This window comes from Pinus tabuliformis, chromosome X (genome assembly GCF_031772625.1).
Source record: "Pinus tabuliformis cultivar Carrire ecotype Pingquan chromosome X, CPIR1, whole genome shotgun sequence".
Lineage (NCBI taxonomy): Eukaryota > Viridiplantae > Streptophyta > Pinopsida > Pinales > Pinaceae > Pinus > Pinus tabuliformis.
In genome coordinates, this window is record NC_142308.1 from 34,563,873 (window position 1) to 34,589,667 (window position 25,795).

At 38.4% G+C, this 25,795-nt stretch overlaps 1 protein-coding gene across 1 annotated transcript in view; it reads left to right on the plus strand.

Moving 5' to 3' along the window:
• LOC149138201 (uncharacterized) overlaps nucleotides 1-25,795 on the plus strand; it is a 142,736-nt gene that overhangs the window by 59,215 nt on the left and 57,726 nt on the right. The window lies entirely within an intron of this gene.

Genomic DNA, 25,795 nt, shown 5'->3' on the forward strand with positions numbered 1-25,795 from the left:
TTGAAGCTCTTTTCAATCAAGGAAGCTACTGAAAGAAGCCTAGATGACCCAAAGGTAAGTGAGGTATGTATGCTTGCATTCAATATTTTAAAGTCATGTTATATGGTTGCAGGTAAGATTAGGGAGAGATGATATGGGAAAAGGAGATAATCCTCATTGTTCTGAATACACTAACTAATGAACAAGGTAACAAATGTCTATGAGGATAAGAAGGCTATCCCATTCAACAACTTGTGGTTTCTATGCAAGATAGAAGAAGACAAGTTTAGGGCAAAAATTATTCAGACATTTGTTGAAAGGAAAAAAGAACATAGCTAAGATTCAATGCTATGAGCATTACATGAAAGATTGTCCTAAGCTCAAGAAAGGCAATAACAAGGAAGATAAAGAAGAAGTCCATTTCACCGAAGAAGTGGAGGAAGCTGAAAGAGGAAAAACATTAGAAGTAAGAGCTCGTGACATCATCATAGGAAACATGAAGGATGACTGGGACAAAATTTATGGCAGTCATCTATGAAGGATATAACTCTTAGGAACCTCATTGGAAGCTCAAGTAACACTTATGGGAAAAAGGAAGAAGTCATCCAAGACAAGGCTCATCATACATCAGCCAAAAGGTAACATTTGCTGGATAGGGATATGCAAGATCCCCAAGATTCATTGATGGAATCTTCATCAGAAGGTTCACCAATTTAGAGAGGAAGCAAGTGTTTTATCAAGAACTCCAACTTGTGGAATTCATGGGATGATGTTATGATGACATAAGAGATGAAGCAGATCAAGGGGTTGAAGCTCTTTTCAATCAAGGAAGCTACTGAAAGAAGCGTAGATGACCTAAAGGTAAGTGAGGTATGTATGCTTGCATTCAATATTATAAAGTCATGTTATATGGTTGCAGGTAAGATCAGGGAGAGATGATACCAGATAAGGAGATAATCCTCATTGTTCTAAATCTAAGGTTGACGAAACGGGAAAATGGGTACGAGTTTCTGAAACGGGCACGAGTACGAAACGTGACCCCCCCAAATTTTGGAAACGAGGAAACACTATATATATATATATATATTAGGATATTTAAGAAATATGTGCAATCATAAAGCATATATGATACCTTTTAATTTATTACATTATGATTAAATTGTCAATTGTCAATGCATAAACTATAAGTCTCTAAATTTACATCACATTTACGCATGAATGATCTCATAATGAAAATAACAATATCCAAAATCAGCCATGAGAAATTTCTAATTTCTTGTCTCGTGCTTAATTGGGAGTCTCCTCCTACATAGTCGAACAACCTTAGTGCTCTTGATTAAATACAAGTTCCATTCCCTAGTACCCTACGTGCTCTTGATTATTGGGAGTCTCCCCTGCATAGAGGTCTTGGTTCTCTTGATTAAATACAAGTTCCATACCCTAGTACATGACAAAATCCAATAGAAACATTGCAATCCTTCAATCCTGAAAAATAGATAAGTCTGTTGGATTTTGAGTGAAATCTAAAATTCTACTTTCTCCATATGAAATCCAATGAGGGCGAAACCACTCTCAAACATCCAGAGTCATTTCATGGTAATGTTAAAAATTTAAGTAAAAGGATGAAAATGAAAAATAAAGCAGAATGTCACTTTTACTTTAAGAATTTAACTCGGCACAATCCAGGAGCTTCCCTAAAAAAAAAATTCGAAATTTTTCCTACGGAAATGAAACCCCAGCAGACAGATAGCTTGGAGAGCCTCGGATCTCTTAAAAAAAAAAAGACTGCAAGAACTGATCCTAAGGCCAGATCTTACTCTCAAGGGCCTAGATCTGGCTTCAAACAAAAATTTCTTTTCAGACCTGCAACCTGCAATGGAAAAAACAGAAAACCCAGAAGTAAAATGTGCAAAGAAACAAAACTGAAAACCCTAAAACTAGTCAGAAATTTAAAATATTTACAGATTTTCGATTCTTAAGCAGCTAGATTTGTCAATAATCCATAGTAGTATTTTCAGAATTTAAATTTAATGTGAGATACTTCAGAAAATCCTTCATGCATTCATAAAAAAAAAATTCAAATGATAAGCCCGGGATCAAGAACTGGCTGGGCTCTTTCAGAAAACGCAATCCGGGAGTTGGCTGGTTCAGTGGAGAATTTCCCCTAACCCCCGGTAAACTTAAAACTAAGATTTCCTGCACAGCTTAAAATCAACCATTAACATAGAGGGAGAAAACAATAGTGAAATCTAGATCAAATGGAAATACCTGCCATTATATTTCAGAATCTTAACTATCATTCAAACCCCAGAGATCAGACAAGATACCTGTCCCTGAATCAATCTTCATCAAGCTATCATCTAAGTCACTTGACACGAGGATTCGGGACACATAGGATTCGGGATTCGTGATGTCGGATTCGGGACACGCTGACCCCCCGGAACAGGACACGTTATATATTATTTTATTAAAATATATATATATATATATATATATATATATATATATAATATTTAAATATATATATATATATATATATATTAAAAATTAGATATTATCATATTTCTTACACAAATTTTAATTTAGTAGACATATATATACATATATTTATATCAAATATAAATATATTATATGTTATATTTATATGATATAAAATATATAACATAAATCGACAATAAATTAAAAATGTGTAGTCCTCGCTCTCAAATTTACCATATATATTGGACATTAACATATATATAATTAACCCAACGGTCCCCACACACCCATGTCAACGCTCATCCATGTCCCTACCTATCCACGTCAATACATCCACGATGATCCCACTCCTCAGTGGTCACCATGTCATTTGTGGTCCCAAATACCCACACGGTCATTCGTCCATCAGATGTGCAACAACGAGTGCGGGTTTCACAGAAACGCCGAACATCTTGATCACGTTCAAGTGCTCACTGATCATGATTTGTTTGCAAGTCTGCCCTCAAGTCGGTTTTATCTAACTCGATGCGTCCCTTCATATTCAATCAAAATGACTATAAATATAAGCTCCGGATGATTCATTCCTCATCGAATTTTAACGCAAAAGATACATATGGTTCACAACTTGTGAACTGAGGAAATAAGATCAAATGGTTTCATAAGTTGATGGCAATTAAGACTTCTGGAAGTAACAGTAACACGCCCCTTTTAAGTTTTAACTTTTAACCTAGCAGCAGATCCGAAAATGAATCCGCAAACCAGGACTCGACAGGAAAATCGTGACACGCTTTCGAATTTAGAACACGCCCCTGGACACGACGTGCCACAAGAGGACACGACGAGTCCTGCCATCATGACACGTGTCAGGACAGAATCGTGTCCGATTCGTCCGATTCGCGATTCGTCCAGGGTTTTGGACGAATCCGGTTTCATAGGCTATCATCAATAGCTGAAAATAAAATTATACAGAAAAATAAAACATCTTACAACATTTCCAGAAGAGTAACACCAGCAAGATTTTCGACCCCAAAGTTTTTCGTTATTGCACAAAAAATGACTACAAGAGAGTTTTCTTTAGCACCAAACTCTCATCGAATCTCATCTCAAATGACCCCTAACAACCTATTTAAAGGAAAATTTCCCAACGGCTAGTTCGAGTGATCCATGTCAAACTAATCTCGATCATCAATGAGGATCAAAATCCCTTTTAATCTCATTCGTCAAAATTTTAAATGCATTTTAATATATTAAAAAATTAAAACTTTGCATTTTTTTCTCAAAACTTTGACTTATTATTATTTTATTATTTTATTTTATTTTTAAATTTTCTGTTTATTTTAAATTTACTTCTTTAAATTTTATTTTATTTTATTTTTAATTTTTTAATTTTTATTTTTAAATTTTAAATTTTTTATTATTTATATATATATATATTTATTATTTATATCTTATATTTTTTATTTTCGTATCCTCGAACTTAGCCCTTTGGAAAAAATCACCTAGGACCTAGGACTTAGGACTTCGGACTTATGAAGGGATTAAAACATTTTCTAACCGATCATGGATCGGTGAGACAAAAAACTTTCCGGAACGGAGATTCTCACTAGAAAATTAGGTTTGCCTAGGCAATTTACATACATGACTGAGATCTGCTAAGATTATTTACAATTTACACATGCAGACTGGGTTTACAACATAACATGGTCGGGCTGATGATAACAATCGAATGGCATAGACACGTCGATCAAGCGCTATGGGTAGTTGACACGTAGTGGTCAACATCTGGCTCTACCTGGGGACACGTTGCTGCACTGTAGGAATGTGAGAATCCAGAATCTGCATCCACGCAACACACTACAAAACATAAATAGCATCCATTCAAAAATCATCATATAACATTAAGCACAGGAAAGATATAAGTTATTCATTTATTAACTATCTAGTAACATGAAAAGTAAATCTAATCCTAAAACAGAAATGAAAATGTTGAAAAAAACAAGGAGTAAGGTTAGAAATACAGAGGATGCCCCATGGCATCAGATGTGTTCAATATAGTGTATACTGAGCATTTGCCTGCTTTCAGGAAAATCTGTCGGCTGCTTGTCGGATGTGCCATGTCCAATTCTGCATACAGTAGGACTTTTTCCTATCCGAAAATCAAGCTGCTCGCGGCTGTCTGATGCATCAAATCTTCTTCTCATTTTCTTTCTCTTGCGCTTTTTCTTCGTGGCAGGCTGTATTACTGATGACGTGGTACTTTCTGCTTCAAAGCTCTCAGATGAAGTATGTAAGATATGTGTGACATGTCTTTCTTCATCTTGCATCTGATCTTTATCGGTTTTAATTTTATCTGGATCACCTTCAATTAACCACCTTTCAATCGAACCAATGACCTCCTCATAATAAGATGGAGCTTGTTGCAGCAAATGAGGAGGCTCCTGATCTATTGATGTTTCCTGGTTTCTTTCATCCTCTAACCGTTGTTGAAATTTATGTACCTGTATTGTAATGGCATCTATCTGGCTAGAGTGTTCAACTTTCATAGCACTGATTTCCCTGGCATGGTCTTCTTCCATATCTTTTATTACTTTATCGTTCTTTTCCTTTATGGTCATCAAGCAATGCTGCATAGAGTTTATCTCTTTCTTATGATTTGCTTGCATGGTAGCCAACTGATTATTATGATCGAATGTCATGATAGTCATTTCTTCATCCATAGTTAATAACTTGTTTTGCATAGAATTAATTTCCCTATCATGATTAGCTTTCATGGTCATCATATTTTCCTCTAAGCCTGATAACTTGCTTTGCATAAAACTAATTTCTGTGTCATGATTAGTCTTCATGGCCTCAATTTCCTTAGCACGCTGATTTTGCATGATCTCCATCTCTTTATTACGTTTTTTCAGGTGGGTGCATAAAGTTCTCACATCATTGGCGTAATTAGTTTGATTCATCTCCATATTTTTACTAGCGGCATTAGTTCTTGTATAATTTGCTTCTGACTTTCGCTTTCATTGTCAACACTGATTTTATAATTCGTTCCTGCTTTTCCATTATCATGGATTTGATTTGCAATGGTACAGGTGGATGGCACATTCTAATATGAAGAATTGTCTTGAAATCTTTCATCGACAGCTGGACCGTTTATAAGATTACTTTCATTCTGTTGCATAATTTTAGGGGCACAAGGCGAGCTATTTGGATAACCATATCTATCTTTAAAAGCATTGACAATGTCTTGTAAAGAAGTAAAAGAATCTTCAGGACAATTATTAAACCAATTCAAAGCATCACCCTCTAAAGAGCGGACAAATAGACGCATTTTGACATCTTCATGATTATATTGAGGAAGTCTACAATATATGATCATTATACAAGTAAGCTTGTTTAAATGCTTTTTAACAACGACTGAATCACCACCTGAGAACAAAAGTAATTTAAAAATGGCCTCTTCTGGAAAATCATGGAGATCATCAGTAAAATGACATGGTTTAAACGAATAATCCATGATGAATAACGAGGGACAAATGGATGATAGAACGAGATCTCTGCTCAAGAAATCAATAGATGAAAGAAGTGGAGTCACTACTTGAATAATGAATCTAATTCTAGGATCCGAAAAGCAACAAACAAGCTAATATGAGGGAGGCTTCTTGCCTGGGAAAAATAAAAGAAATGGAGTCGCCACCCAAACAAGAAATGAACTGAAGAGAAGTTGTTGATATGACAAAAGATAAGGTGATGAAAAGATCCAAATGATGCCAAAAAATATTGAATCTGCTAGCTCAAATGAGAGATCAGAAAGATGATATAGTGGAAGGTCGAGGAGCACGGGAGTCTGCGGAAGATCAAGGCGGAAGGTTTCTGAGCAGGAGTTTCACCATGGAAGGTCGCAAAGGAGGGAGCTCCACTCCCTCCTATAGAGAGGTAGTAGTTAACAAGGGCAAGACACCCCTGGAACCAGGCAGAGGTAACTCGATGGAAGAAGGAGAAAATAGGGACAAGGAAACAATAAGTAACAAGGAGAAGAAAAATGTTGGCACAAAAGACAAGGAGGAAAATGACAAAAAACAGGGAACAACAGACAGGAAGCAAAAGGGACCGTGCAAGCCCAAAGCTGAAATTACTCCCAGAGTAATCTTAAATAACCCAGAGCTGCAGGCCCACAGGGAGCACATGCAAACTTATGCAATCATATACAAATTCATGGGACTATGGCGCACCGAAAAGGCTTTACAAACATGGATCGGATACCAATGGAAGCCAAAAGGAAGCATTGATCTTCATCTAGGATCCAAGGGTTTTTTCACTGTGGTGTTTGCAAACATTGAGGACAAAGATAGAGTGTTTGAAGGGGGACCCTACTTCTTTGCAGCAGCAGGGCTCTATATGCGGCTGTGGATGATGAACTTCGTGTCGGAGCGGAAAACCTTTACCTCAGTCCCAGTTTGGGTAAGACTCTATTCGCTACCTCTGGATTATTGGCAAATAGAATCACTAACAGCTATAGGAAATAAATTAGGGAGGTATGTCAAAACATCTGAAGCCACAAGAAGAGGAAAATATACCTCCTTTGCTAGGATTTGTGTAGAGATGGACCTATCTGGAGCACTTCCGGACAAAGTTATATTGGAGGTTTATGATGAGGAATGGGTGCAGAAGGTTGACTACGAGCATATTCCTTTTAGATGTCGAAAATGTCATGAACATGGGCACCTCCTTAGAGACTGCCCTCTCAGTAAGGCAGAGATCAAAAGCAATCCCAACATAATGAAAGAAACAGAGGGCTTTCACAAAGTAGCGCATAAAGGTAGGAATGGCAAAAAAGGGCCGAAACAACACCAAAGCGGAGACCAAATCGTGAGGCCGAATCCGTTCCAAGTACTTGAAGAAGAGGAAGATACAGCAATCGAAAATCAAGTAATGAAAGATGAAGAACAGGATCAAGAAAAGGTAAAGGAAAAATAGAAAGGGATCATGATGAGCGAATCAGAGATGGATATGGATCAGGAAATGACTCAGAGCGAGATGGAAAAATGGAGGATAATGAGTTGCAAGAGATTTCTTGACAGAGAAAACCTAGATCTAGAAGGGTTCTTGAGTAAGGGGACAACGGGAGGGGTAGAATCTCTACCACAAGAAGAATGCATACGAGTAAAGCAGTTATTCTTATGGAAAACTCAGGCAAAGGGATTGAGCGAAGGTAACAACATGGAAAGACAGGGCACTCATGGAATAAAAGCAGTAAAATCAACACCAGAATTAGCTCCAAGAAACCTGGGGAAAAAAAGGGGGTAGAAAAAAGCAGAACGAGCTATTAATGGAATGTGGAAAGCTCATGATAGACTCAGGTAAGATTAAAGATCTAACCAATTACTCCTTTACCAATCTGTAATTATGAAGTTTACAACTTGGAACATCTGAGGTCTAGGTAGCAAAAGAAAGCAGAGAATATTGAATAACAGAATGAAGTAGGTAACTCCGGATATAATTTTTGTCCAAGAAACGAAATGTTTTGTTCAAAAGATAAAGCAAATCCACAGTAAATGGCTTAGCAGATATGAATTCATAGAAGTCAAAGCAGAAAATACAACAAGGGGTATCCTTATCCTCTGGAATCCCCCAAAAATAAGCATTATAGATGCGGAGGCATCAAGAAACTATTTATCAGTTGTCATTCAGCCTGTAGGCGACAAGGACACCTTTCTTGTTACAAATGTCTATGGCCGTCAAAGGTTAGAAGACAAAATCAGGTTTATTGATTCCTTAGTGGACCTTCGAAACAAATTTGCAGGGCTACCATGGGTTATAGGAGGAGATTTCAACATGATTAGATCTCTCTCGGAGAAAAAAGGGGGCACAAGAGCTCTAAGCAAAGATTCCTCAACTTTCCAATGTTTTTCAAAAAACATGAAGCTGGTGGACATTGAGACAAACAATGGCCTTTGCACTTGGAACAACAAAAGAGGAGGGGATTCCCAGGTAGCTTCCAAGCTAGATAGATTCATGATCTTTGAAGAGCTCATGCTTCTAGACAAGGAAATAATAGCAGACGTTCTTCCTTTTGGAGGCTCAGATCACTGGCCGATTCAAATTTAGATCAAGGGCATTTGCACCCCAAGAAACAAACCATTCAGGTTTTAAAATATATGGCTGTCACACCCGGATTTCAACAATAATATGGAAAAATGGTGGGCTGAAGACGTGCACATTCAAGGATCTTCTATGTTCCTGCTACATAAAAGACTAAAATACATCAAGCAGAAGCTAAAGGAATGGAACTAGAAGGAATTTGGCAATCTTTTCACAAGTAAAAAAATTGTAGAAAACAAAATACAAGAGCCCAATCAAACTTTGATCAAGGATGGCTTTGACAAAGACATAAATGATCAAGCAGAGAAATATCAACAAGAATGGGAAATGCTGTGCAAACAAGAAGAAATTTTTTGGAAACAAAAATCCAGGGTACTATGGCTGAAAGAAGGAGAACGTAATACCAAATTTTTTCACAGATCTACCATTGCGAACAGAACCCACAACAGAATCTCTTCGATCAAGGATGAAAATGGCCAAATTCATCACTCCCACGAGGAGATAGATGTAGTGTTAGTAAAGCATTTTCGGGACATTGCCAAGGAAAACTTTTCAGACAGAGAACCTTTTATTAAGAACTTAATTAAACACATACCTAAACTAGTCTCCAGAGAGGACAATTGTAATCTCAACAGACCTGTTACTGAAAAGGAGATCAGTGAGGTCCTCAAGGAAATGCAAAATGGCAAGGCACCAGGGCCGGATGGATTTAATGTGGATTTCTTTAAAGCCTGTTGGAATATAGTCAAAAGGGATATAGTGGAGATTGTGGAAGACTCCAGGTGGAACAAGACCATTTTGAAAGCTCTCAATACCTCCTTTATTGCCCTCATTCCAAAACAGGATAATGCTCAAACTCCAGAGAGATATAGGCCCATCGCCTTATGCAATGTTGTTTACAAGATAATCTCCAAAGTTGTGGCTAACAGACTTAAACCCCTGCTGCCCAGGCTCATCTTTGGGGAACAAACAGGGTATGTAGAAGAAAGACAAATTTTGGACAACATAATTCAAGCTCACGAGGTGGTTCACTCGTTAACATGCAACAAGAGAGCGGGCATGATCATGCAACTGGACATAGCCAAAGCATATGACAAAGTAAATTGGATATACATCAAAAAAGTGCTCATAGCGTTTGGTTTTGATCATAATTGGGTCAGATGGGTCATGGCCCTGGTGACCTCTTCCAGCTTTTCAATTTTGGTGAATGGCTCTCCTTCTAAACTTTTTATCCCTTCCAGGGGTTTAGACAGGGAGATCAGCTATCCCCTTTTCTCTTCATCCTCATGATGGAAGCGCTGGGGTGTTCTATCAAACATGCAAGAGCAATAGGAAGAATTCAAGGACTCCAACTTTCGGAGAATAGGCAGGTTCTGACGCATCAACAGTTTGTAGATGATACCATGTTATAGGGAATTCCCACAGTTAAAGAAGCACATGCTTACAAACAAATTTTCAAGGACTTCGCAAAGGCTACAGGTATGGAAGTTAACCTTATCAAATCAAAAGCCTTTTTCTTTAATACACATATCGCCATCCAGAGAAATATCTCCAGAATTTTAGGCTTTCAAAGAGAATCCCTTCCTTCTAAGTATTTGGGAGTACCTCTTACAGCTAAACCCTGACACAAGAGTATTTGGGATCCTCTAGCAACCAAAATGCAAGACAAGGTCAGGAAATGGACAAACAGATCTCTAAATTTAGCTGGTAGACTAGTGCTTACTAAAGCAGTTCTCCAAGCTATCCCAGTCTTTATGCTATCAGTCCTCCCAGCTCCAATAGGAGTCTTACAGCATTTTCGGAATATTCAACGAGACTTTCTGTGGGGCAAAGAGGAAACAAGGAAAAAATGGGCTTTGGTCTCCTGGGAAAAGATCTGCAAACCCAAATGCAGACCTGGGTCTGGATAATCTAGAGATTCTCAACAAGGCTCTAGGAGCAAAACTTTGGTGGAGGTGGGTTAAGGATCCTCAAGCTCAATGGGCAAGCATCTGGAAGGAAAAATATGCCAATGCCTGGCCGGCTTCTGATATAATACGTATGACAGGAACAGTGAAAGGCTCACCCATATGGAACAAGGCTTGGGAGAATAGAGAAGTGGTTCAAAAGAATAGTTTTTGGGAAATCAGAGAGGGAGATCTGGCACTTTTCTGGGAGGACAAATGGAAACAAGAACCTAATCTTGGAAGGGAAGAATTTTTAAGTCTCAAGCAAGAGACTGACAATCAAGGTTTAGTTAAGGTGAAAGACTTTTGGGAGAATCCACATAATGCAGGAAAGTGGAGAATTTGGAAAAAAAATAGAGAGTAGAGAGGATATGACCCTCAACAGTAAAGCTGAGTCCCTGAAGAGAATGCTGGATCAGAGAATAATTCTAGTAACGACAGGGCAGGATCAACTGAGATGGGGTAACAACAAAGAGGGCAACTTCAATATCAAGGAAGCTAAAGGTCTTCTCCTTGATCTGGAACCACAAGCTCCAAATAAAACTTGGCAAAAGCTTTGGAAGCACAAAGGCTGGATGAAAATCAAACTCTTCATGTGGTTAGTTAACCATCAGAAAATTTTAACGTGGGACAACCTCAAAAAAAGGGGCATGCTGGGACCCTCCAGATGCCAGCTCTGTGAGACCCAAGAGGAGACCATCGAGCATCTTCTCAACAACAACATTTTCACAGACAGGATTTGGGATTTCTTTACCAGAGACAAAGAATGTATTGGTAACACCCTAAACAATTGGAGAAATAATTTTTCTGATAATGAAGTTCTCAATTCTGCTTGGGAGCTCTTGCCGGGTTTCATTATATGTAATGTGTGGAAAGAAAGGAACAAAAGAATATTCAAAGAGGTAAAGACTAACTCTCTTAGCCTGGCGAAGCTGATTATAAAACAAGTTAAGGAGACAGTTGGTACCTCCGTTAGGAATTTCCACAAAAATCCTCCCTCAGTTGAAGAGTTGAGAATCCTACAGCTGCTAGACATGCAGGGGCTTATTCCTCAAGGCCTAGGCAGGAAAGCAAGCATGAGAGAGGCGATAGAGGAATTCTGGCATCCACCCCTTGAAGGTTTTTTAAAGTACAATATAGATGGAGCTTCCAAAGGCAACCCGGGGGAGGCTGGCTTTGGGGGAGTTCTAAGGGATGAAACAGGTAGAATAATTACCCTCTTCCATGGATACCTAGGAAAAGCCACCAACAAAGTGGCAGAACTAATGGCTTTGGAACAATGTTTAGAATTTTTGATACAGAACAATTGGCAAAATGTCATAATAGAGGCAGATTCAGAGTTAGTCATCAACGTAGCCAGGAAAATTAGTAATGGAATAGGGTCGGAAAAGGTCACAAAACATTGGAGGTTAACTCGGGTTCTTCAGAGAATTCAAGTTCATCTACAGGTGCTTCGTACCCTCAGATTTATACATGTGAAAAGAAGGGCCAACAAGTTGGCAGACATTCTTGCCAACCAAGGTGTCGGCTGCAAGAACAATGCAATCTTATGGAGGTGGAACACAATGGCGCAGAGCAACCTGAAAAAACTCTGTCACAACCAGGCGGAGGAAGATATAGAAGAGTATAGAAGCAAAATGACAGAAACCAACGAGTAATGAACAGAGGTCAGAGGGTTGCTCAAGGTTGGACAAAAGGTTCAGGAGGGAAGATATGCCAAGGTTAGCGATTATGTTGACAACGATCAGGATTATTCTCCATGTTGGACGTCAGAGATGCCCTGAACGAAGAAAGCAACATCTCATACTTCATCATCACCTCAAGGGTTTCCTGTCGACTGGATCAGAGTCATCCCTGGATGGCTCTTTTGTGGGTGTTTCCTTTTTATTTTGGTTCCGGATGATTGGGCGCATTGTCTGATGCTCTTAGTGGTCGCACAACCTGAAGTTTTCTGTCCGGAAGCTGCTTACCGGAGTGGAAGTGGTTTTCTGGCGATCGCAAGACCCAAAGGTGGATTCCGGTTTTCCCGATTTGGTAGCGATCACATTCATAGTTTGACACGTGGTGGTGGGGTCGGTTGGAATACCACCCTCATCGCGCACTATTGTTCGAGCTTGTTGGGGGGTGCGATATGTTCCAAGACCGTTCGATCATATGATGTGAAGCGACGACTGGGATGGATCGTGCAGTTTGGTGAACAGGCTTGTTAAGCGTCGAGCTTCTTTCCTTTGCGAAGTTGACCGCTGCCATCGGATAGGGTTAGTAGAATCTACAGTGAAGATTAATGAGACAGGTTGTTCGTAGTCTGCGTTTCGTCATACATTTTGGGTGCGTACTCTTCCTCTTGTACGAGGTGTGATTTCCTCAAGGCAGGTGTGATTAAAGCAGCTGGTTAGGTTTATGGCGGGAGTAGTCAGTCTTTATTTCTCTTGGCGGGCCGCAAAAGTTCTTTGAGGAAAGCGCCATTCCTTTACCATCCACAGTTACTCGGGGGGTGTGTTAAGTGGCGTTGATTTCTTTTCTGATTGGTACTTTGGTTCTGCTCCGAGTCCGAGTCTTTTTTTCTTTTGTTCGGTTAGATGCCGCATTGTATCTCTTTTGAAAATTTTCAGTTTTTGTAGGTTTTCTTCTTCGTTCTCAAATCATTGAGGATTGTTGTATTCTATTTATTTTAAACTGCTGATTAATGAAATAGAAGGTCCGACTCTTGCATTAGCAAAAAAGAGAAATGAGAAAGATGAAATAATGATGAGAAATGAGAAGATGAACGTCATTGGAACGCCAGGGACAGAAAAACTCTATCCTTGGCAACGACGTCAAAAAATGTTGGCGTTGCCGGGCCATATGAAAAGATAAGAAATGAGAAGGATGATTGTCGTTAAAACGCCGAGAATAAAATGTCCCCGGCAACGGCGCCAAAAAATGTTGTCGCACAGATTGTCTGGGCAGCGCAACAACGCTCAGATTGGGTGCCGTCACCCTAATTCCCTATCCCTCCATTTAAGCCGTCTCTCGAGGCTAAGGGGGGTAGACCCTATTGGATAAATGAAGACCAATTGTGGATCAATTGGGTTGGGAGACACAAAAAGGCAATTTAGCACCTGATTGATTTGGAAATTAATGTATTAGTGCCTTATAGAGTTAATGATTAAATGATTATTTATTAAATGTTGCAGAAATATAAACCATATAAAACAATCACTTATCATCAAATAACCCAAGCAATGCAAGATATCCAATGAATTCACAATGCTTTAATGATGATCGAGCAATTAAACTTAAAGAAAAATTAAATACTTTAAATGATCATAAAATTTAAATGTTGACTAGTTACCACTTTCACATAGCTAACTTCAAATAAACATTAAGTGCATTTAACTGTAGAGAAATGGAACATAGAGACACCAAAAATGAATTTTCAATTTTTAGTTAAGCTTTTCAAAAAATTTTAATTTTTATATTTTTAAAATAAAAACAAAACTAAACTAAGCAAAAACTAAACTAAATGAAATTAAAATTATTAAAACTAAGCTCTAAAATCAAATAAAAAAAATCAAAGCAAAATATGAAAAATCTAAGATTTAGAACTTTTTATGACTTTTATAATTTTTGATTTATGAAATTAGGATCAAAACAAAACAAAATTAAAACTAAAAGCCTAAAAGAAATCAATACCTAATCTATATATGAAAACGAAAGTCAATTTATTTATTTATTTATTTTTCTTTAAATATTTTTATTTTTATGATTTTTTTGAATTAAAACAAAACTAAACTTTTATAACTAGAGACTATATGACAAATCGAATTTTTATTTATTAACATACTTTATATAAAAAAGAACATACGCTAAACTAAATCTAAACCAAAACCTGAGCTAAAAAAGGTCAAAAGTAAATAATAAAAGCTAAAATTTAATCATATCAAAACTATGAAGAAAATCAAACTTTTTTTTTTTTATTATTTTATTCTTCTTTTAAATTAACACACAAAAAAAATTAAATGCTAACCTAAACAATACTAACACATAAAAAAAATGTAGACGTATGCTTGTTCTTGCAGTCACAGGTACGCGGGAGGAGCAGAAGACGGAGGCAGAGAGGGTTCGATGGAGGAACGCTGCAGGGTTTGCAGGTCTGCGCAGGTCGAATGACTACAAAGAGGTTTGCGGATTTGTAGCGTGGGAATGAGCAGAAAACTGTATGCAGGGACAACAGCGTAGACGGCGTGGAGAAAACGATTTGCGTGGAAAGATTGACCGCGTGCAGGCTGCGGGCTGAAGATTGGACAACGGAAAGGGTTTGTAGGTGAATACGCATGAGGAGCAACTCTAATGGAGTTTGTAGGCAGGTGGAGAGGGACGATGGGGAAGGAAATGCGTTGAGATTTTAGTTGTGCAGGGTGACAAATGACTCAGCACGGAGCAGCACGCAGAGGAAGACACCGTAGCTATGAAATGATGCGTAAAATTGAACGTAGGTGGCTCAGATTTGAAGGAGCTGCAGGCAGGAATGAGAGAAGGAAAGAAGCTAGACGCAGGTGGTGCGTAGGCAGAGTTTGGAGTTGTCAGACGGAGAGCGGATTTGCCTGTGGAAGACTGTTTTGCAGGGGTGTGGCAATGATACATGGGCAGATTGCTGAGGGAAGGATCTGAGCAACAAAAAAAATAGCAGTGCTGAAACTTGGCATAATTCAGGAGCTTCCCTAAAAAAAATTTCGAAAATTTTCCTGCGGAAATGAAACCCCACCAGACAGATAGCTTGGAGAGCCTCAAATCTCTTCAAGAAAAGAAACTGCAAGAATTGATCTTGAAGCCAGATCTTACCCTCAAGGGCTTGGATCTGGCTTCAAACAAAAATTTCTTCTTAGACCTGCAATGGAAAAAACAGAAAAACCAGAAGTAAAATGTGCAAAGAAACAAAACTAAAAACCCCAAAGCTAGCTAAAAATTTGCAATATTTACAGATTTTCGTCTCTTAAGCAGCTAGATTTGTCAATAATCCACAGTAATATTTTCAGAATTTAAATTTAATGTGAGATACTTCAGAAAACCCTTCATGCATTCATAAAAAATAAAATTCAAATGATAAGCCCAAGATCAAGAACTGGCTGGGCTCTTTGAGAAAACACAATCTGGGAGTTGGCTGGTTCAGTCGAGAACTTCCCCTAACGCTCGGTAAACTCAAAACTGAGATTTCCTGCACAGCTTAAAATCAACCATTAACATAGAGGGAGAAAACAATAGTGAAATCTAGATCAAATGGAGATACCTGCCATTATATTTCAGAATATAAACTACCGTTCAAACCCCAGAGATCAGACAAGATACCTGTGCCTGAATCAATCTTCATCAAGCTATCATCAATGGTTGAAAACAAAATTATATAGAAAAATAAAACATCTTACACCATGTCCAGAAGAGTAACACCAGCAAGATTTTTAACCCCTCTCATCTCAAATGACCCCTAACACCCTATTTAAAGGAAAATTTCCCAACGGCTAGTTCGAATGATCCATGTCAAACTAATCTCGACCGTCGATGAGGATCAAAATCTCTTTTAATCTCATCCGTCGAAATGTTAAATGCATTTTAATATATTAAAAAATTAAAACTTTGCATTTATTTTCTCAAAACTTTGACTTATTATTATTTTATTTAATTCTTAATTTTTTAATTTTTAATTTTTAATTTTTTATTATTTATATCTTTTATTTTTTATTTTTGGATCCTCGAACTTAGCCCTTTGGAAAAAATCACCTAGGACCTAGGACTTAGGACTTGGGACTTATGAGGGGATTAAAACATTTTCTAACCCTCAAGACACTTTACATCATGACTTTTACAATTTTACATCTCAAGGGGGGAAACCCATTTGACACAGACCCTCATAGACCACCCAGTTCTGCGACACAACTATAATCTAGCAGATCAAGCAATTTGTAATAACCTAACCAAATAGTTAGAATTATTTCCAAATTACTTTTACATAGACTCGAAGCACACTAGGATTCCCCTAAGATTCTAATGAGAAAATCCATTTTGGCTTTGGGGTTAGGCTGAAGGAAAACTCTGCCGATCATGGATTGGTGAGACAAAAAACCTTCTAGAACGTAGATTGTCACTAGAAAATTAGGTTTGCCTAGGCAATTTACATACATGACTTAGATCTACTAAGATTATTTACAATTTACACATGCAGACTGGGTTTACAACATAACATGGTCGGGTTGATGATGACAATCGAATGGCACAGACATGTCGATCAAGCGCTATCCCTTTTGCGAAAAAAAGGGGGTGTACTGCTATGGGTAGTTGACACGTAGTGGTCAACATGATGAAAATGAAAAGTAAAGGAGAATGTCACTTTTACTTTAAGAATTTAACATTACCATGAACTGCATATCAACACTAGGGCCATAGGCTTGAACATTACGCTGCCCCACTCAAAAAATCCTCTTATTTATAACTTGAGAGGCATCTAGAAAAAGTCAAGTTAAAAGCGGAAACTCCACCGTACGACCCGAAAACTCGTTTCCGACTGTACTGGCCACGTTTCCTCCTCAAGAAATGGGCCAGTACGGCCTGGAAACGAGTTTCCAGGCCATTTGGTACGAGTTCTTGTTTCGTTTCTGGTTGGAAACGGACCCTTCTCCAACGTTTCCTGCAACTTAGTTCTAAATACACTAACTAATGAACAAGGTAACAAATGTCTATGAGGATAAGAAGGCTATCCCATTCAACAACTTGTGGTTTCTATGCAAGATAGAAGAAGACAAGTTGAGGGCAAAAAGTATTCAGACATTTGTCGAAAGGAAAGAAGAACATAGCTAAGATTCAATGCTATGAGCATTACAGGAAAGATTGTCCTAAGCTCAAGAAGGGCAATAACAAGGAAGATAGAGAAGAAGTCCATTTCACCGAAGAAGTGGAGGAAGCTGAAAGAGGAAAAGCATTAGAAGTAAGAGCTCATGACATCATCATAGGAAACATGAAGGATGACTGGGACAAAATCTATGGCAGTCATTTTTGAAGGATATAGCTCTTGGGAACCTCATTGGAAGCTCAAGTAACACTTATGGGAAAAAGGAAGAAGTCATCCAAGACAAGGCTCATCATACATCAGTTAAAAGGTAACATTTGCTGGATAGGGATATGCAAGATCCTCAAGATTCTCTGATGGAATCTTCATCAGAAGGTTCACCAATATAGAGAGGAAGCAAGTGTTTCATCAGGAACTCCAACTTGTGGAATTCATGGGATGATGTTATGATGACATAAGAGATGAAGTAGATCAAGGGGTTGAAGCTCTTTTCAGTCTAGAAAGCTATTGAAAGAAGCCTAGATGACCTAAAGATAAATGAGGTATATATGCTAGTATTCAATATTATAAAGTCATGTTATATGGTTGCAAGTAACATGGATCACTGCTCTATCTCGAGAAGCATGATCAAAGGAAAGGAATCTCCTCCTATGAAAGGATGCTGTTGATTTGGGGTAGCATCGGATGTGCTCTAGCCACGAAATTTGGTGGAGAGGTTGGGGCACATGAGATCTCCAATACCCAGAAAGGGTTTGGGCAGATTCTAAACAGATCAGGAGATATTAAAATAATTAATATTTTTAATGGAGTCCCTAAGTCTAAACTTAGGGAAAATAAAATATTAATTTATATAAATATGAATCTGTGTTAGAATGGTCCAAAAGACATGGATCAAGCCAGATCTAATCTTAGCCGTTGATTAGGGACTTAATCTCGGCCGTTGAGATGTCAACAGAAAAAGTATAAGAGGAGGCTTGAGGGGCACTTGGAGAACACACTGAGGGAGACCAGTCAGTTCAATTTTTGGAGCGGGGTTTGCTGAGAAATTGAACCAGTGGTTTGGAGAGCAGTCAGGAGGCAGCAAGTATGGAACAAAGAGACGAGAGATCAGTGCAGAAGAGGCAGACGCAGAGCCAGAGGAAGCCACACAGAGGCAGCAGAGACTGTGCAGAGCCAGAAGGGCCTGCGTCTTCCACGTAGAGGCTGCAGGAGTGACACAGAAGCTCAGAGAGGCGGTGCAGAGCCTCAATAGGCTGATGCAGAGCCTTAGTAGTCTGACGCAGAGGGTTTTAGGCTGTAGCAGAGGTCAGTAGGGCCTACGCTAGGTTTATGAAAGTGTTGGAAGTTTGTCTATCTGTGGGTAAGCCAGTTTGGCACCCTGTTGTACAAGAAAATTGCTGAATAATAAAATCCTCCCTTGCTGCACCGATTTTACCACATTTGGTTTTTTCGGGGACATTAGACCAAAATAACTGTGTCAATGTGTGCATATTTTTGTTTCCGTATTACGATGTGATATCTGCAACAATATTTATTCTAATATTTGTTGAAGTAATTTCATGAATAACTTATGATGTAATAAGTAGGAAATGTAAATCAGTTGTTACAGTGGTAGAATTTTCACAGATGCCGGAAGGCATGGGTCACACTAGATGAAATCAACATAATATGTGTGAAGAAAGGAAGGAAGAGATCGTGAGATATGCAACCATGGTCATCCAGAAGACCAAGAAGATTTGACTAGGATATCTCCATGAAAGATATGAAGATTCTAATGAAGTCTGAAAAAGAAAGAGATCCTTGACAATACCATCTAATGAAGACTCTAATGAAGTCGATATATATGCAGGATGGTGATGCAAACTTGTAGATGTCATGATGAAATACCATCTCAAAGGTAATGTTGATTTTAATGTTCATTCCTTTATTTTTGAACAAATATCTGGATGGGTTTATGCAGGGCTGCCAAGGGAAGATCTATGGATGTCTTCCACCATATATGCACATGTAGTAGGATGAAAGATCTTTAAGTAAACATAGCATGAAGAAAGCAACATGGCATGAAGGAAGGCCAAATATGGATTAATGGATCACTTTCCGATGATGTCATGGCTAGCTCATGGATGAAAGTGATGGATGGTCGGTGCCCTATGTAGAAGTCCCAAACATGAAGACTTCTAGATAACGAAAAGAAGTTCATGACATCGTGAGGAGCAATTTGTTCTTCATAATGACATGTAATTGTGATTTTTGTAAATGATGTAAAGAAAAAATAAAATTATTAGTATAAGGTTTCACAAGTTTCATGAGTAAGGGATTTTATTTTTAGATGGCTCCCATTGTGAGCCTTTAGGAATTGTCAAAAGAGTCAATGTCATGTATGAAGAACCCTTGTTGGACATGTTAGAAATGTAAATGAGTCTATGGAATGGTCATAAGGCCCTCCAAAGACAAGCACATGCATCTACTCTTCATGTCGACCTTAAGATGAAGTAAAAGATCATGTCGACTCACCTAAATGAAGAAACAACGATTCATAATTCATGTCGGCTTATTTATGATGAACAAACTACTTTATATAGGGACCTCTGAAGTTTCGGGTGAGCAGTGACAGTCACCAAGTTTGGATCTCTCTGAATTCAGGTGGACAGTTACAGTGATAAGTTCGGATGTAATCACAAAAAGAAGTCAAGGAACAACGAAGAAGTTTAAGGGCTAATCACAGGAACAATAGTTCGGATTTCAAAGGGGAAGTCTTGATGCCACAACAGGAGATCACAGAGAGGACAAGGGTATATAAAAACATTTTGGTGCTATAATGGAGACCACAGTTCTGTTCTACGACTCGATTTAAGATCTATCACAGTTTTGGTGCTATCTCCTACAACCAAGATCTCGGTGCAATATTTTTGGTGTCACCACAGTAAGATGATCTCAATGACAATGATTAGATCTCAGCGGTGGCAATGTCTCAGTACAAACAAGGTCGGAGTGGAAGATGAGTCGAGAAGATGAAAAGAGCAGAAAACAATCAAGAGAACTTGTGTCTTGGTCTTGGAGTGGCAACTAGGTCAAGGGTCTTGGTCTTGGTATTCATCAATTGGAATCTCTATAAGAAGAATTTGTGTGGGTTTTCCTCTCAAAGAGTGAGAGGTTTTGGCCCTGGCTCATAGCCTACATTCTGTCTCTTGTCTATTGATGTTCATGCATTGGTAGTTGTTTGATGAAAAAGAACACTAATAACTTAAGTGAAGGATATCATAATCTAAAGTTGTAGAAAGCACTCACAAGCAGTTACTAATTAAAGAGAAATCACCTAACTATTGATTCCCTAGATTTCCTTACATGTGGCAACAATAATGGATGATTTCTCTTCTTTGGTATGCTGGTCAAACTCAATGCAACACTACAGACTTTGGCCGTTCTTCACTTTTCGGCCTCTAGCACAGGTCTACAATTTCGGTCTGCCTGTAGTCACTGAAACTCCACACGTGAGGACTGAATAAGACACATTTGCAAGACTTCTCTTCTTCGTTGGGGATGATCTTCCTTGACAACTTGGCTTTACTAATTGATCCTTGACACCTTATTTTCTCGGCTTCCTGAGATGACTGCAACTTCGACCTTTGCTGCCACATAAAGTAGCCCTAACTGTCTTGCACGTGTGAGATGGATGACCCAAAACAGTCCTTACAATCTCTGTTCTTCTTCTAATTTTCTTCTGTTCTTTTTGCTGGGTTTACACAAGCTTCTTGTGCTGTTGAACGAACTTGATTGATGACCTAACAAATGAGGTCGAGCTCTCTATTTATAGTCTTCATGTCACTGCTTGTGGGCTGACTTGTCATTGTTTGGTAGGCCGACTTGTTGCTTAAATCTTGACAAGGTCTTGGAGGGTTCTTTGACTCTATTTGACTCAAATAAAATTTCTTTTACAATATGTAACTTGTCCCAAATGGGTCATTCATAAATGACAATGACTTAATGACTTGTAGACTCAATGACAAGCCCTAGAATCTCTCAATGGGAGCTTGACCTATAAATTTTATTGAGCATGAAACCCATGCCTCAAGAACAACAGGAATAAATTTATTTTTCTCATTATAAATCATTATTACATATGTCATTATGAAGACCGAACAAAATCACATATTTCAACAGGTTCTGTTTGGGTTTTGTATACAGAGATTGAAATTATGAAACACACAGCTCAATGATTTTATTAAGTTTTCCCCTACTGACATCCTGTTTTTTCGTCTCCTAATTTGTATCTACCCTGTTTGTGATTTGTGTAATTAAGAAAAATGGAAATGGTTTTATTTTCCATCCTGCCTATCACTTTGCTGAAAGTTGTGGCTTGATTTTTTGAAAGTTTTTGTTTTTAACTTTTCTGACTTCAAGAAAACGTCCCTTCGGGTGTTGAGCATATTGATTAGAGAGCTCTTATTGCACCTTTAATTCCTTATTTGCATTCTTATCTTTTTAAGATGCTCAGGCTGCCGCAACCCTTTTCATCTTTTTCAGGGATTCTTCAAGTTGATAGCTTGCTGTGTTCCCAAATGAAGGATCATAGCTTACGATTCCTCCCTGACCACTTTGATGCATTCTTCCTCCCCATTCTGGCTTGATCTTGAAAGGAGCTACAGCTTTAGAGTCCATTTTATCAGTTTGTAAATGAACAAGCAAATTGTCAGACACTTCTCCTGTATCCATATATGAATGAATTTTCTCCACTTCCATCATCAGGACCTACAAATCAAAAAGTCTATCCAACCTCTTGTATGCACCCTCCCTTTCAAACCTATTATTCCTCCAAGTAGGTATCATCTTGGTAGGTTTCATATCCACCAATCCTACCTTCTATAATTTGGATCTCAGAAAATTTGTGAGTTTAGCTTGTTTTGCACTTGCCCCCCATACCTCTGTGCTACTTAATGCAAAGTTCAAATCTCCTCTCCTATCACCTTTTCCGTCCACAAAATATTATGAGCAAAAAAGACACCCTAGATAGGCTTCTTGTGTGCATATGGCCCATAGCAATTAATGATGGTTACACTGATTCCTAATTTTTTGAACTAGAATTTTGTACATATCCCAACTACAATAAAACATGAATTCAATAACAGTAGGTTATTTTTTCAGTCAGCAATGAGCCTGCCTGATAAACCATTTGAAACTATGGCTAAAAAATCCCAATCTTTAGGAGTTTACCTAATAGTTGTACTAGCTGCTCTCCTTCCCCCAGTAGTCTTTTCAAGCAAGATAACAGGTTTCTTAGGTGCACCAGTCTAGGTAGTGTGAATCTTTTTGTGGGGTTGCTTAGTCCCCTTACATTTAAGGAGAGAACTATCACCAAGTAACCTTTGAGAGGTTATGTTTTGCTATAAGACCCCTTTCAAAGTCGCCTCTGTTTCCAATGTTAAATCCCCTTCAAGGCTTTTTCTTGGGCATGATGAAGGAGAGACTTTCTCTGAGAATGATTATGAGAAGATTCCTTAACAGGATCCAACTATAACCCTCCCTTGTAGTCCTTAGCACTCCCCTTAGCCTGCTTTCTTGACTTAAGGCCTTTCCTAGAATTTCATTGAATTACAATACCGCCTTCCTTGCTGGAACTTTCAAAAGAAGAATCATGAGCTAAAATTTCCTTTATCCCTGATGAATACTCCTTATCCAACTGGGGGTATTCATTCTCCATTCCAGTGGGAAGGGATTCTTTCTCCCATTTTTCCCTTTCCCCCCACTTCCCAATATCCCTCTCCCTACATTGGTGAAATCAAAATTAACTTCTTTTAATGAAATGGAAGATTTGTCTAAGGTTTGATTGTCTTTCACCTGTGTGCAAGCTTGATACTCAGGAATTGGAATGGCTTTGACTTCTTCAATCGCCTCCGCTGGACAGGTACTGAGCCTTCTGCCAGCCTGTCATCTTTAATAACATCTGTGACTTCATTAATTCCAACAGTAGGCAAATAACCCACATTTGGAACCCAGAACAGTCCTAACCAAGAAGCATGGTTGTGTTCTACTTTTTGCCTACCATGAAACCTACTGATCAAGGATAAATCCTCGAACTCTGCTGTTAGTTCCAACTTACAAAATAAGTTCTCTTTGATTGCCATTATGATGAACTGTTACATATTTTATCCTCTTAACACAATGATTGGATCCCATCTTCCTGAAACTAGGGATAGCTGTAGCTTTTGCCTTCTGCTGCTGCTTGTTCCTCACAGTTAGAGCTTCCTCATCCAAGTTTCTACTGATGAACCTCTCCCTTCTCAACATATCTTGAACAGGACCACCTGCCAGGCAAACTTCACTATCACAGAATCCCCCCTCCCGTGGATCTGATTTCAAATACCCAACCATAACTTCCTTTGTAGAAACCTCTAGAATCTTGCATCCTCCCCCACTTTGTAACAGTAAACTTCCCTTTGGCACCATAAAAGCTTAACCTCATTAATCTCCATTTGAATGCTCTCCTTATTGTGAACTCCACTGGATAGATCTACTGTCAATCAATTTTCCATTTCATTGCCACCTGTAGCTATGAATATACAACCTCTGACAGTGTAGAGGTTTTTATTGTTTTTGTAGTGTCAGAAGAGACCCTCGCGGGGCTCTTTGACTTGCATGCTAGACTAGATTTCCCAAACTTATTATCTGGTTCTACAAATATTTGAAAGCCTCGTAGGGATCTTCATAAAATCTACTAGTTCTCCTTCAGAATCCCCTACCTCCATGGCTCTGATTCACCTATTTACTACAGAGATCAGTTTTTTTAAATGCTAAACTAGTAAAATTGGAGGGGACGCTTTAACTAGACAGTATAGAGTATTGAGCATTGAAAGAAAAGCAAGCAAGTGGGCTTTGTTCTATGCTTCATGCTCAAATACTCCATCCACAGTTTCTTTTCCCTACCAAGCAAAGACCTGGTAGTTATGTTCACCACCTGTACTTGCATATGAAACTTGCTATATGCTTTGGCACAAATAAGCTTGCCACCCAACAATTGGAAATGTTATTACAGCATCACTTGCCAACTTGGTTCTATATTGTTCATAATTTAAATTTAGTGATGTTTGGTTGCAGTGGTCTGGTCTGTATTATACATTCAAAATTAATGATTATGGAAGTGGCATATAGATATGATGTCATGAGTAGAGAACATATCTTACTATGTTTAAAGTGCTCTAAAACAAATATGTTTAAAAGTCGTCCATTCAGGTTCTTGTAAACTCAGCTGTAGAATCCCTGGATGCAAAAGATTTTGAATATGATAAATATGTCTTCACGCTTGTAAGTAGCAGCTTGTTCTGATTTGTATGCAGATGATGATGTCAGTATGCAGATATTTTTTTTCAAACATAATTAAGCTATCAAGGCATTTTAGCCTTGCATTTTTTTTTTTTTGCTTTGATATCTAGCTGAATTGGCAACAGCGGTGGTATCGTACTCACATTACACGGGGTTGAATCCCACCGGCTGCCATTATAAGAGCTAGGAGGAACCGCCCAGCCCGCAAGGAATGGACCCTCAGGGTAGGACGAGACTTGAACCCGTCACCTGCACAGCGGCATGAACGACTTAGCAGACCGTTCGCTGACCACGAGACCAAACCCCTGCGGGCTTTAGCCTTGCATTTTTCAATATTTTATACTTCATTAAATTTCGAATTCAGCTATGACCGATTGTTTGAATCAGATTTGGAAAATGATAAATTGTTACTAGACTCTAATGCGTGGTTGCTTTGAAATATCGTATTGAACTGGATGTGGCATATCTTATTATTGATGTGTAGCATAAGTTGTGGTTGGCTGTGTGAGAGCTTCATGGGTTTGGTCTATCTTCTCTATGTTCTGTGAAGGGGTTTTGGAAAATGATAAATTGTTACTAGACTCTAATGTGTGGTTGCTTTGAAATATCATATTGAATTGGATGCAGCATATCTTATAAGTTATATTGATGTGTAGAAGAAGTTGTGTTTGGCTGTGCGAGAGCATCATGGGTTCGGTGTATCTTGTCTATATGCTATCGAGGGGTTTCGGAAAATGATAAATTGTTAGTAGATTCTAATGTGTGGTTTCTTTGAAATATCATATTGAATTGAATGCGACATATCTTATTATTGATGTGTAGCAGAAGTTGTGGTTGGCTGCGCGAGAGCATCATGGGTTCAGTCTATCTTGTCTATGTGCTATCAAGAGTTGGTTATTCCACTGTTAAATTACACTGCAATAGTCTTTGATACCACTATTTAATTGGCTTTTTTGAATCTGGTTGTGGACCCATTTCTTGTTGTATTCTTTACTGTGAGATTATTTAGTCAAGCTACTATATTTTTCTAGTAGATTTCCATATTCCAGGCAATTTAACGGTCACCTTAAATTGCATTTGACACCCATGGCTTGAAGTCCTTGACAGGACACCTTCTGACAGACTGTAGAAGTTTTTATAGTGGTTCAAGAGAAGAGAT